We start from the raw sequence: 13,925 nt of genomic DNA, 5'->3' as shown, positions 1-13,925 counted from the left end.
AATAGGGCATACATACTGACTTGCATCACACAGCCGAAGACACGCCCGTGTGCCAGGCCGTGTGAAAACTGGAGAGTATACTGACTTGGGTCACACGATCAACCACACGCCCGTGTGTCTAGCCCGTGTACTATGGCATGCCAAACCTGTAGGGTATACTAATTTATGTAACACGGCCAAGTCACAAGCCCGTGTGTGAAACCGTGTGGAGCATACTGACTTCATTTAATATCATCATCAGGGGACACACGGTCGTGTCCCTACCCGTGTGGACAAAAATAGGCTATTTGCAAAGAGATTATGCCACCCTATTTTCACATAAACACAAAAGCATAAATGGTAACATTTTTACAACCCAATTGGCAGTCATTCCAAAACATTTCATACACATATGATATCATTTCCTCATAGTATTCAAATACTTAGCTAATATCATACATTTCCCATTCATAAGCCTACCATATATCAAAACACATTTGCACATTTCCATTTCATCAACTAATTGCCAAAACATACCAAAAAATAATAACAAGTTTAGCCAAATCACATGACTTAGACTTATAACACAAAATGTACCAAAATCACAATCTCAAGTGACCATAATTATTACTATTATAACTGGCCTAAACTAGCCTATATATGTCATATTTACATATAACCACAAGTTCAAAAGTACCAATCAGCAATTGGATAGTTTGATATATAACTCTGATTTTTCTCAACGAGTGAGCTAACAAACCTCTATAAAATATGGAAAAAGAAACAGAGTAACCTTTATAGCTTAGTAAGCCCGTATAATTCAGAACTAAACTTACCATTTATACATAATCAAGTTCAATTCAATTACCAAATACCTAAACACAAAGATTTATCACAAGTTAGTCATCTAAATATATGAAATCATCCATATTCTTAATTAAATACTCAATACATTGTATCATATCAAACTCACATATATCATGAACATCTTTTGTAACATTTTACTTTCAATCGTATAATAGTAATTTGTTCGTATAAACAATACTTTACCATATGACAGAATTTATGCCCGTTGAACCTATTAGAATCTCGAAGGATACTCGGGTGAAACATAGTACATATAAATTAGTAATCCATCAATTCCTTATCATTTTCCGCTCTTTCAAGCTATGAACAGTAAGCTCCTGCTGAGCTGATGGACAGTAAGCTCTATTGAGCTGAAACGGTAAGTTCTAACGAGCTGAAACAGTGAGCTCATACGAGCTGGGAACAGCAAGCTCATACGAGGTGATATGTCGGTAAGCTCATACGAGCTGAGGTGAGTCCGCAGCACATGTAGGATCTCCACCAAAATGGTAACCCTAGTGACATGTCACTCGTATCCTACGAATTCTTATGGTTCAAACGGGGCTCGGTAACAAATAAACTATACCAATAAGGCATTCACATTCCAAATATATCAACTACTCAATTATACACATTCACTACAATTATTTCAAATATTTAAAAGTTCGATTCTAATTATACGAACTTACCTCAAGTTGCTAGGATGGAAATAATAAACTATTCGTCCACTTTTCTTTTTCCCCGATCTAAACCCAATCTTGGCTTTTCTTGATCTATATATTATCAAAATCAGCTTATTTAATTAACTATTTTTGAAATTTAGTCTAAAACACATATTAGGGCTATTTTACGCATTTACCCCTAAACTTTCATATTTTTACAATTTAGTCCTTATGACATAAAATTGCAAATTCATGCAATTTAGTACAACCCATGCTTAGCCGAATTTACCACATGTTACTAGTAGCCCATATTTTTAATTTATTCACACTTTTACCCACCTAATTTTACATTTTCTCAATTTAATCTCTTTTTGACATTTTTGTCAAAAATCACTTTACAAAACTAGTTTAACTATCAACAATTATTTAAAATCCATCATCAACAATCAAATTACTCAAACATTCAACAATGGCAACATGATAAATCTTTAACAATTTCAAAATCTAAGGTATGGAGTAGTTAGAATACGAAGCAATGATCTCAAAAACATAAAAATTAGTAAAAACCAAGGCTAAACCATACCTTAACCTTGCTTTCAAAGTGACCAAATGAGAACCTAAAAAATAGATTTATTTTTCTTCAATTTTTTAGCAACAAAGATGAATAAAGATGAATAAAAATGGCTTTGCGTTATTTAATTAACAATAATAACCATTTTATTATTTTAACCTTTGTAATATAACTTAAAAATCAGTTAATGCTTGTCCATCTTTGTCCACTCACAATTAAAATTGTCTAATTACCGTTAAGGACCTTAATTTTAATGTTCTATATCTATTTAATACTTTTAACTATTAGAACTCGAGTTTTACGCTTTACACAATTTAGTCCTTTTTCTCGAATTAACCATTCAAACAGTAAAATTTCTTTACGAAAATTTCACATAATAATTCTATCATGTTTTAAACTTTAATAAAAAAATAAAATAAATATTTTGACCTCGAATTTGTGGTCCTAAAACCACTATTCTGATTTGACTCAAAAACGGGCTGTTACACTAAAGTTCCCCAGTAGGGACAAATAATGGTAATGTGCGCAAAAGATAAAGAAAACAAAAGGAATGGTGTCAAAAAAGAAAAACTCAATAAAGAGGTAAATTGGAAACAAAAATGGGAAAAGAGTGAAAGTGAGAGAATGATAGACATAAGAGTGGAAAGATGGACGGCAGTAGTGGGGAAATTTTTGGGAGAAATTTTTAGGATAATTTCAAAAAAAGAAGACTGCCCATATTCCATTAAATCCCCTAATTAACCACTTATTAGATTTTCCAAAATTTGAATTCAACCCAATTTCTACCACATGGACAGCAAGACAGGGAATAGCAAAAATAATTTTGCTTTGCGTGTACGAGATTCAAACACAAGACCTAAAGCCTTGCCACTGAACTAACAGGCTAATTCTTACCAACAATTACCCACAATTTAAAGATATGCCAAATGTTCTAAGTCAAGGGTTGGAATAATAATAACAAAAATTAAAAAGAAGGGGTTTGAACACAGGACCTCTCACACACAAACACAACACTGAAACACTGAACCACTGAACCAGATCAATTTACTTGACATGTTTTAACAATTCAAAAACAAGAATTTTGGGGCGTTACAGGTATGAAGTCATGAAAGTGTAGAATAAAAAAATTTAGTATGTTACAAGTGTAAAATGATATGTAGAAAGAATTAATAAGGATTAATGATAAATTATGTAAATTATATTAATTGATGAAATATGTTATATGTATTAAAAAGAATCGTAAATTATATTTGTGGAATTGATGCCTCAAGGAAAAAATTTAGAAATAAGTAAAAGTGACATGTGAATGCGACAATAAGATATTGTGGTGGAATTTGAAAATTTAATAGATAAATGAAATATGTTATATGCAAAATTGAAAGAAAAGATAATGTTACATGAAATGTTATGATGAGGACTAAAAATATTTATGTAAAAGTAACTTGTAAAATGTAAGATAAAAATTACTAATGAATTATGGAAGATACAATTATATGAATTATTGTTACAATGACTAAATTGTAAAGTGTGCAAAAGTGACATGTGATATGATTTACCTGTAACACCCCTCATCCGTATCCGACGCTAGGATAGGGTTCATGGTGCTACCTGACTTAAACTCAACCAACTGTATAAAACTGGCCTTGAAATCTCAAACAATTTAAAAAAATTCTCTTTCCACAAGCAATCTATCTCATATACGGGCTTATGAGGCCCAAAAAATACATCCAAGGTCGTTTAGAACCCAACCGAGAACTCATGAAGAACTTAGAAAATTTCATGCATTAAGGCTCCACATGCCCTTGTGGGTATAGAACACACGACCATGTGCTAGGGACACGCCCATGTCCCAAACCCGTGTCTAAAAACCTGGGCATTCTGTCAAAACCACACGGCCCAAGAACACGCCCGTGTCCTATAACTGTGTTCTTCCCACGGTCAAGACACATGGCCGTGTCTCTTGTCCGTGTACTACTAGCATACATACTGACTTTATGTCATGGCCTGGGCACACGCCCGTGTAGCTTGTCCGTGTACTAAAATGACTTTAAAATTTTAAGTGCAGGGGACGCACGACCATAACACACACCCATGGGCGTGAGCCGTGTGTCACACACGACCTAGACACAGGCCCGTGTGTCCTACACATATAGACAAACTAGGCTATTTCCCAAGCCATTTTGTCACCCATTTTGCACAACCTACACAAGATCATGTCAATATACAAATTTCATCATAATGGACACCAATTCATCCATAGAAAGAACATTATATGCATTCATCAAAAGGAATAATAACCATTATTCCAGGCTTGATACAAAGTGAAGGGCCTTTGACTTAAGCCAAAAATACATGAATAATTCTCTTAATATAACATCCTACTCTAGCCCTATACATGCCACCTTCAAAAATATAAATCAAACTATACCAAGCACTACGGCTGATAGTGTGACCAATATCTCTGACTTTATGGGATCCTTAAGCTAGCCTAGAGATATTGAAAGAAGAGGGAAAGGAAAAAGAGTAAGCATAAAGCATAGTAAGTTGCATATAAATAAATATACAAAAACAATCTCACAATTTACCATCATGCTTATAGCTCAAAGGTAAACATAACTTAACTTACTCATTATCATCTACTTGAGTCTCATTTTCTAAATTAAGCTCGTTACTCATGCTTATCATATAGGTACCTGTAACACTCACAACATGATCATCCTTTCTTTATCAAAATTGAACTATAACATTCACCATTAAACCGTTTGGAATACTACTGGATATGGGATAAATTGCCGATGCCATGTCCCAAACATGGTGTTACACTGGCTCTCATATACGCGTGCTGATGCATGTCCCAGACATGTCTTACACTAGCACAACTTTTAGCCGATGCGTGTCCCAAACACGTCTTACACTGGCTATCTCTGTCGAGGCCGATGCATGTCCCAGACATGTCTTACTCTAGCACTCATCTCTATGCCGATGCCATGTCCCAGACATGGTCTTACACTGGCTCTCATAATGTGGCCGAAGCATGTCCCAGACATGTCTTACACTAGCACACAAATCACCTAATGTCTTGGCACGAATATCCAGTTCATATCCTAAGGTTTCAGTGGGATATATCTACTATCTCAAATATTACAAGGCATTCTCAACTTATAACTTAACAACTCGTACAATATCAATTCAATGACAATATGAACACAAGTATTTACAGTGTAGTTGTATCATTTACATACAACTTACCTCAGTTTACAAAATGTTCCTGACTAGTCGGCTTATTCGGATTGCTTGGTTTTGCCCCGGTCAAAGCTCGATTTTGACAAATCTTGATTTATAAGTGCTTCAAGTTCCTGAAATTTCAAGCTCTTAAACCCCAAATATTTGCTGATATTTTTTGCTAAGAATGGAGAAAAGATGATAGCTCTTTACTTCTTTTTCTTTTTCTTTTTCTTTTATTAAAAATGAAACTAGTCAAAATTGGTGACCTAAGCTTCACCTAACTTTGACAATTTTGTCTCCCCTCACTCCATGGTCAGCTAACACTATTAAAAAGGGTGTAATTTCCCTTTAAAAGCCCTCAATTTTGATTCTCTAGCTATTTAACACATTTGGGCACTAAAATGTAACTTTTGCCTTTTATGCGATTTAGTCATTTTTCGAAATTGGACTAGAAATCGCTAAAATTAACTTACCAAAATTTACATGCACTTATATAACCGTACCATAACCTCATAAAAATAATAAAAATAATTTTCTAACTTTAGATTTGTGGTCCCGAGACCAATGTTCCGACTAGGCCCTACATCGGATTGCTACATTTCTCCCCCCTTAAGGATTTTCGTCCTCGAAAATCTTATCGGTGAATAAGTTTGGATACTGCTCTCTCAGAGATTCCTCGGGTTCCCATGTGGCTTCCTCGATTCCATGTCTATGCCACAAAACCTTCACAAGTGGTATATTCTTATTTCTTAACTGTTTGACCTCTCGAGCTAAGATCTTGATTGGTTCTTCACTATAAGTCATATCTAGAAGAATCTCAACTTCAGTTGGTGTAATTACATGCGAAGGGTCTGATCTGTATCGGCGTAGCATGGACACGTGAAATACATCGTGAATCTTTTCTAACTCTGGCGGTAAGCCTAAACGGTAGGCAATAGGTCCTACTCTCTCGGTAACCTCATAAAGTCCTATAAAACGAAAACTCAACTTGCCTTTTCTACCAAATCTGAGGACTTTCCTCCACGGAGAAACTTTCCAAAATACCTTATCCCCAACTTTAAATTTAATCTCCCTTCGTTTCAAATCCACGTAGGATTTTTTTTCTATCCGAGGCCGCTTTCAAACAGTCACGACTCACCTTAACTTTTTCCTCAGCCTCTTTGATCAAATCAACCCCGTGAATCTGACTCTCTCTCAACTCAATCCAGAATAAGGGCGTTTGGCACTTTCGCCCATACAAAGCCTCATAAGGCGCCATTTTCAGACTCGACTGATAGCTGTTGCTATAGGCGAATTCAACCAATGGTAAGTATTTTTCCTAACTTCCTTGGAATTCAAGAACACAACATCTCAACATGTCCTCTAAGATTTGTATTACTCTTTCTGACTGTCCATCAGTTTGTGGATGAAAAATCGTGCTAAAACTCAACTTGGTTCCTAAAGCCTCTTGCAACCTTTTCCCAAAACCTCGAAGTGAATCTCGAGTCTCTATCTGAAATAATTGACAATGGTACACCATGTAGTCTCACAACTTCAGAAACATACAAGTCAGCTAATTTCTCAAGGAAGTAGTCGGTACGCACTAGTATAAAGTGGGCTGATTTAATGAGTCTATCGACAATAAACCATACAGCATCTCTCTTTTTGGGGTTAGAGGCAAACTGGTCATAAAATCCATGGCGATATGATCCCATTTCCACTCTGGAACAATAATAGGTTGAAGTAGCCCAGAAGGTACTTGGTGTTTAGCCTTTACTTGCTGACACACTAAACACTTGGAAACAAACTCTGAAATATCTCTTTTTATTCCCAACCACCAATACATTTTTTTTAGGTCGTTATACATTTTTACACTGCCTGGGTGAACGGACAAACTACCACTATGTGCCTCTCGTAAAATCTTCTGAATGAGCTCACTATCTCACATACTCTACCTTTGAGCATTAAACATCCATCGGTACCAGTCTGAAAATCTGATTCAACACCTAACTCACACTAACTTTTCTGAGCTTGCAACTTCTCATCACTTTTCTGAGCTTCTCGGATCTCATGAAGAAAAGTCAGCCTAACTCTCAGCTCTGCTAGGATCAAACCATCATTAGATACGGTCAACTGAGCATTCAAAGCTCTCAAAGCAAACAATGACTTTCTACTCAAAGCGTCGACGACTACGTTCGCCTTTCCTGGATGGTAGTCAATGATCAACTCATAATCTTTTATTAGCTCTAACCATCGTTGTTGCCTCAAATTCAACTCTTTCTGAGTCATTAAATACTTTAGACTCTTGTGATCAGTAAATACTCGGTATCTCTCACCATACAAATGGTGTCGCCAAATCTTTAGTGCGAACACCACAGCTGCTAGCTCTAAATCATGGGTCGGATAATTACTCTCATAAGGTTTTAGCTGTCTCGAGGCATAGGCTATAAGCTTCCCTTCTTGCATTAGCACACACCCTAAACCGTTTAGGGAGGCATCACTGAAAACTACAAATTCTTTGCCCGACTCAGGTAGCACCAAAATTGGGGCTTCAATCAACAAAGCCTTTAATTTCTCGAAGCTCTGTTGGCACTCTTCTGTCCATTCAAACTTGACATCTTTCTGCAGTAGCCTCGTTAACGGTGTAGCTATCATGGAGAATCCATTTTACAAATCGTCTATAGTATCCCGCTAGCCCCAGAAAACTGCAAATCTCTATCACATTCCTCAGTGGTTTCCACTCCACAATGGTGGAGATCTTATTTGGATCAACTCGGATTCCATCACCCGACACTATATTTCCTAAAAACCCGACCTCTTTGAGCCAAAACTTGCTCTTACTAAACTTGGCATATATTTGCTTATCCCTCAAGATCTGCAACACAGTTCTCAAAGCTCATTCTCGTTACGCGAATAAACCAAGATGTCATCAATAAAAACGATGACGAACCTATCCAAATACGGTCGGAAGATGCGGTTCATCAAGTCCATAAATACCGCTGGGGAATTTGTCAATCCAAAAGGCATAACAAGAAACTCGTAATGCCCATATCTAGTCCGAAAAGTAGTTTTTGGCACATCTTGTTCCTTGACTCTTAACTGGTAATAACCCGACCTCAAATCTATTTTAGAAAATACAGTGGCTCCTCTCAGTTGATCGAAGAGATCATCAATCCTTGGCAAGGGATACTTGTTCTTTACCGTTACTTTGTTAAGTTGTCTATAGTCGATACATAACCTCATCGACCCGTCTTTCTTTTTCACAAAAAGCACCAGAGCACCCCATGGTGAGTAACTCAGTCTAGCAAAACCTTTATCTGTTAATTCTTGCAATTGTACCTTCAGCTCCTTTAACTCAGTGGGGGTCATTCTATAAGGTGCAATCGAGATTGGTGTCGTATAGGAGCCAACTCGACACCAAACTCAACCTCTCTCTCTGGGGGTAACCCTAGTAACTCCTCCGGAAAGACATCTATAAACTCACAAACCACTGGTACTGACTCAATCTTCGACTCGGACACTTGAGTATTCAGTACAAAAGCTAGATAAGCTTCATAACCTTTTCTAAAACATTTTTGGCTACCAAAGACGATATTACTACAGACAAGTTATCTGACTTATCTGGCCCAACTCGAAGAACATTTTCATTCTCACATCTTAACTGAATTTGTTTTCTCCCACAGTCTACTACAACTCCATGGGAGGTCAACCAATCTATCCCAAGAATTACATCGAATTTATTAAACGAAAATAACATCAAGTTGGCCTAAAAATAGTGGCCTCTAATCATCAAAGGATAATTTCTACATACTTGGTCCACTAATACATGCTTGCCTAACGGGTTAGACACTTTTATTACATTAGTGGACTCTACTAGCATATTTATACGAGGTATTAATTTCATATATATGTAAGAGTAGGTAGATCCCGGGCCAATTAAAGCGATAACAGTTATATCGTGAATAGAAAAGGTACCCGTGATCATGTCTAGAAACTCTGCCTCTTCTCGGGCTTGTATAGCATAGGTCCTTGCTGGCACTTTGCCTTCAGACCTCATTGCGGCATCTCTCGGGGCACCTCTACTACTAGTCCCACTCCTAGAGTTCCTTTGAGGCCTACCCCTCAAGGGAGCACTGCTTGCTTTCACATCTTGTTTTCTCCCTCTCTCATCCATCTTAGGACATTCATGGATAAAGTGGTCAAGTGACCCACACTTGAAACAGCACCTCTCGTTTACCCAGCATTCGCCCAAATGACGTCTTCCACATTGCGAACACTCCGGCCTATTTGGCCAAGCACTACCGACACTTGCAACTGAAGTAGTTTAAGCTTTAGATGCCATGTTCTGTTGATTCTTATTCCTCCGTGAAAATCCCACTAAAGTGTTCGATCGGGTATTAATTTCTTTAGACCTCTTGGAGGAGAATTGATGCATCTTCCCCATCTGTCTTCTTTTTAAATCTCACGACTCGATGGCTGCCTTCCTCCTCTCCTTCACCAGCTCTTCTGCTTTACATGCTCTCTCAACGAGCACCGCAAATTCTCTTAACTTTAGGATGCCTACAAACACTCGAATGTCTTCATTGAGGCCATCCTGAAACCTCTTACAGATAATAGCTTCAGTGGATACGCATTCTCGTGCATATTTGTTGAGCTTCACAAACTCACGCTCATATTCTATCACAATCTTAATACCTTGCTTCAACTCTAGAAATTCCTTCCTTTTCTAGTCTATGAACCTCTGGCCAATGTACTTCTTTCGGAACTCTCCTTGGAAAAATTCCCAAGTTACTCTTTCTCTCGGTACCACAGACACGAGAGTATTCCACCACTGATAAGCTGAGTCTCGTATAAGTGACACGGCACACTTTACGCACTCTTCAGGGGTGCATGACAGTTCATCGAATACCCTCATGGTATTTTCTAGCCAAAACTTTTCTCTCTCCGGGTCATCATCTACACTAGCTCGAAATTCCTTGGCTCCTTGCTTCCGGATCTTGTCTACAGGAGGCTTCTCTCGTCTAAACACGTCTGCACCTTGCGAAGCCATCGGGGCATGCTAAGGAATAGGAAGAGGTGGGGGAAGTAGAGTGTTCGAGTTCGCACGAATGAAATCCGTATACCAAGCATCCATTATTCGGAGGTAGGCTTCCCTAGCCCCTCCACCTTGGCCCATACTTACGAGCTCACTCTCTACCGGCACGGTCCCTTCTGCGAGAGCCAGCGCATTACTTTTCACGTCATTTGTTGTGGTTCTATTAGGATCCATTTACTATGTAAGAAAAACACAATTTATAATTGTCAAGAATCTTCACACTATCAATATGCATATACGTGACATGTATAGCTAGACTCGTACTCTGGCTAGTTTAATCCTAGAACTGACTAAACCATGATCTGACACCACCAAATGTAACACCCTTCACCCGTATCCGACGCTAGGATAGGGTTCCTGGTGCTACCTGACTTAAACTCAACCAACTGTATAAAATTAGGCCATAAAATCTCAAATAATTTAAAACAACTTCTCTTTTCACAAGCAATCTGTCTCATATACGGGCTTACGATGCCCAAAACATACATTCGGGGTGGTTCAGAACCCAACCGAGAACTCATGAAGAACTTAGAAAATTTCATGCATCAAGGCTCCACACGTCCGTGTGGGTATAGAACACACGACCGTGTGCTAAGGGCATGCCCATGCCCCAAACCCATGTTTGAAAACCTAGGCATTCTGTCAAAACCACACGGCCCAAGAACACGCCCGTGCCCTATAATCGTGTTCTTCCCATGATCAAGACACATGGTCGTGTCTCTTGTCCGTGTACTACTAGCATAAATACTGACTTTATGTCACAGCCTAGGCACACGCTCGTGTGGCCTGCCCGTGTACTAAAATGACTTTAAAATTTTAAGTGCAGGGGACGCACGACCATAACACACACTCATGGGCGTGAGCCGTGTGTCACACACGGCCTAGACACACGCCCGTGTGTCTTACCCGTGTGGACAAACTAGGCTATTTCCCAAGCCATTTTGTCACCCATTTTTCACAACCTACACAAGATCATGTCAATATACAAATTTCATCATAATGGACACCAATTCATCCATAGAAAGAACATTATATGCATTCATCAAAATGAATAATAACCATTATTCTAGGCTTAATACAAATTGAAGGGCCTTTGACTTAAGCCAAAAATACATTAATAATTCTCTTAATATGACATCCTAGTCTAGCCTTATACATGCCACCTTCAAAAATATAAATCAAACTATATCGAGCACTGCGGCTGATAGTGTGATCGATATCTCTGACTTTATGGGATCTTTAAGTGAGCCTGGCGATACTAAAAGAAGAGGGAAAGGAAAAAGAGTAAGCATAAAGCATAGTAAGTTGCATATAAATAAATATACAAAAACAATCTCACCATTTACCATCATGCTTATAGCTTAAACGTAAACATAACTTAACTTACTCATTATCATCTACTCGAGTCTCATTTTCTAAATTAAGCTCGTTACTCATGCTTATCATATAGGTACCTGTAACACTCACAACATGATCATCCTTTCTTTATCAAAATTGAACTATAACTTTCACCATTGAACCGTTTGGAATACCACTGGATATTCTATGAACCTTCAACATGGGATAAATTGCCCATGCCATGTCCCAGACATGGTCTTACACAAGCTCTCATATATGCATGCTAATGCATGTCCCAGACATGTCTTACACTAGCACAACTCTTAGCCGATGCATGTCCCAAACACGTCTTACACTGGCTATCTCTGTCGAGGTCGATGCATGTCCCAGACATGTCTTACTTTGGCACTCATCTCTGTGCCGATACTATGTGCCAGACATGGTCTTACACTGGCTCTCATAATGTGGCCAAAACATGTCCCAGACATGTCTTACACTGGCGCACAAATCACCCAATGTCTTGGCACGAATATCCAGTTCATATCCTAAGGTTTCAATGGGATATTTCTACTATCTCAAATATTACAAGGCATTCTCAACTTATAACTTAACAACTCGTACAATATCAATTCAATGACAATATGAATACAAGTATTTACAGTGTAGTTGTATCATTTACATACAGCTTACCTCGGTTTACAAAAAGTTCTTAACTAGTCGGCTTATTCGGATTGCTTGGTTTTGCCCCGGTCTAGGCTCGATTTTGACAAATTTTAATTTATGAGTGCTTCAAGTTGCTGAAATTTCAAGCTCTTAAACCCTAAATATTTACTGATATTTTTTGCTAAGAAGGGAGAAAAGATGATAGCTCTTTCCTTATTTTTCTTTTTCTTTTATTAAAAATGAAACTATTCAAAATTGGTGACCTAAGCTTCACTTAACTTTGACAATTTTGTCTCCCCTCCCTCCATGGCCGGTTAACACGATTAAAAAGGGTGTAATTTCCCTTTAAAAGCCCTCAATTTTGATTCTCTAGCTATTTAACACATTTGGGCACTAAAATGTAACTTTTGCCTTTTATGCGATTTAGTCATTTTTTGAAATTGGACTAGAAATTGCTAAAATTAACTTGCCAAAATTTACATGCACTTATATAATCATACCATAATCTCATAAAAATAATAAAAATAATTTTTTAACTTCAAATTTGTGGTCTCGAGACCACTCGAATTTGTGGTCTCGAGACCACTGTTCCGACTAGGCCCTACATCGGGTTGTTACATTACCCAAGTAGATGAGGTAAGAACTATTAGGATATTAGTGGCATGTCATTAAGAAACCTTGGCGCACGCTCTAATTATTAGCACGCCAGTACTCTCCGATTAGTACATTTGTGCTTTCTGTTTATCTGCTTCAGCAGTGTTCTATTATGTTCCGTATATCTTGTGTGTTCTATAAAGTCTACTAGGCTTTCAAAAAGGCACAAGACTGTTTTAGTGATTATTGAATTGTAAATATTATATGTGCTAAAAAGTAATTAAATTAAGAAACATAAGAAAAAATATGGTTGAGATAAGAAAAGTGATTTATCTGAAGTTTGGTTAATGAAATGAGAAATTTAAAATAAACTAAGTGATTCAAGATTTATACAAATGTTAATTAAATAATTATGATTAGTTGGTGTATGATAGTACTAGAAAGAACATATGTTTTCTCCATACTTATTGGTTAATTTGTCCCCATTTAGTTATCTTTAGCACATATTTTAGCATTTTCAATTCAATAAATTGCATTTTATAACTCAGTGGATCTTACCTTATTTATCCTTAATTTTTGTCATGTTTTGGTACCAATGTCGCTACATGAATATTTCCAGATTGCACCTAGAATTGTCGCCGCACCTGACAGCTGTTCGGATAAGAACAAAAATGTGTGAACTGTTCAGTCTAGTACAACCAATTGGTACATACAGAGGCAGTATGATTCTAATGAAAGGACACCTGAGAATATAAAAATATTCACATGAAAAGGAAAAAAAGAGAGGCTTTTTGGGGGGTATTATCTTCTTCAACCTATCTTTTGAAGCTTTTCAGCTATGGCAGTTTAAGTCTCCTACGGGTGAACCGACATGAAAGGGATGTAGATCAGCTCCTAACGAGGAGCTCTAAGTGCGACACAAGAGGGAATGGAAATATTCAAGTCGAGATTGTCTAAGAAGAGTATTCTCCAC

The 13,925-nt window shown here is 37.6% G+C and overlaps 1 long non-coding RNA gene across 1 annotated transcript; it reads right to left on the bottom strand.

The window, feature by feature from the left end:
* Positions 1-11,367: 11,367 nt before the first annotated feature.
* Positions 11,368-13,603, bottom strand: LOC128291843 (uncharacterized). The gene is made up of 2 exons (XR_008281779.1): positions 13,511-13,603; positions 11,368-11,615 (listed from the first exon to the last, which is right to left on the bottom strand). It is a non-coding gene; the product is annotated as an uncharacterized LOC128291843 (long non-coding RNA).
* Between the last annotated feature and the right edge of the window lie 322 nt (positions 13,604-13,925).

This window comes from Gossypium arboreum, chromosome 4, assembly GCF_025698485.1.
Source record: "Gossypium arboreum isolate Shixiya-1 chromosome 4, ASM2569848v2, whole genome shotgun sequence".
NCBI lineage: Eukaryota > Viridiplantae > Streptophyta > Magnoliopsida > Malvales > Malvaceae > Gossypium > Gossypium arboreum.
Note: the sequence above shows the minus strand (reverse complement) of the source record. Positions and strands in the feature narration are given on the sequence as shown.